The sequence below is a fragment of the Staurois parvus genome, unplaced genomic scaffold (genome assembly GCF_062004578.1).
Source record: "Staurois parvus isolate SC_StPar_1 unplaced genomic scaffold, SC_StPar_1.0 ptg000159l, whole genome shotgun sequence".
Taxonomy (NCBI): Eukaryota; Metazoa; Chordata; class Amphibia; order Anura; family Ranidae; genus Staurois; species Staurois parvus.
In genome coordinates, this window is record NW_028317955.1 from 2,602,238 (window position 1) to 2,603,005 (window position 768).

The window sequence follows — 768 nt, forward strand, 5'->3', positions numbered from 1 at the left end:
CATCATTGGTGACAGTGGGAGGAATTGTGACCCAACATGAGTGTCATTGGGAGGAATTGTGACCCACCATGAGTGTCATTGGGAGGAATTGTGACCCATCATGAGTGTCATTGGGAGGAATTGTGACCCACCATGAGTGTCATTGGGAGGAATTGAATTGTGACCCATCATGAGTGTCATTGGGAGGAATTGTGACCAATCATCATCGCTTCTCGGCCTTTTGGCTAAGATCAAGTGTAGTATCGACCTTGCCTTTAGGGGTGTCCCTGCTTCCAGCTAGGACGTTGAGAACCACTTGTATCTATCCCAGCCATTTGGTCTGTGTGGGGTACCCTCTACTCGGCCTGGTAGGATCGTCGATTAAATTCGGCTTCACCTGCTTGCTGCTATTGGGTTTGAGGCTTAGCCCCCACACAGAACGAGTTTGTGATCTTCCCCCCCCTTGTTCACTCTGCGTTACTACCTCCGGGCAGTAGACGCTCAATAGCCTTTTCAAAGGCTAAGCAAGAGTGAAGCCGCCGAGGAAGAAGAAGGAGAAGGAATCCGCTGAAGACCTCTTGGAAGCCCTCCTGAGAACTCCTCTGCGACAAGATGGGGAAGAATAAGCAAACCGCCAAGAAGCCGCTGACCGCCGCCGCCGCCCCAGCCAAGACTTCGGGAGAAGCCCCCTCCGCCTCCACCTCCACCTCAGAACGCTCCGGCCCTGCAGACGGTCTCCCCCCCCTGGAGCCCTGGATGAAGCAGACAGTCGTGCTGCGACTGAAAGAA

At 53.9% G+C, this 768-nt stretch overlaps 1 pseudogene; it reads left to right on the forward strand.

Annotated features, from left to right (window-relative positions):
• The first annotated feature begins 204 nt into the window (after positions 1-204).
• LOC149463134 (U2 spliceosomal RNA) lies at positions 205-297 on the forward strand (annotated as a pseudogene).
• Positions 298-768: the final 471 nt, after the last annotated feature.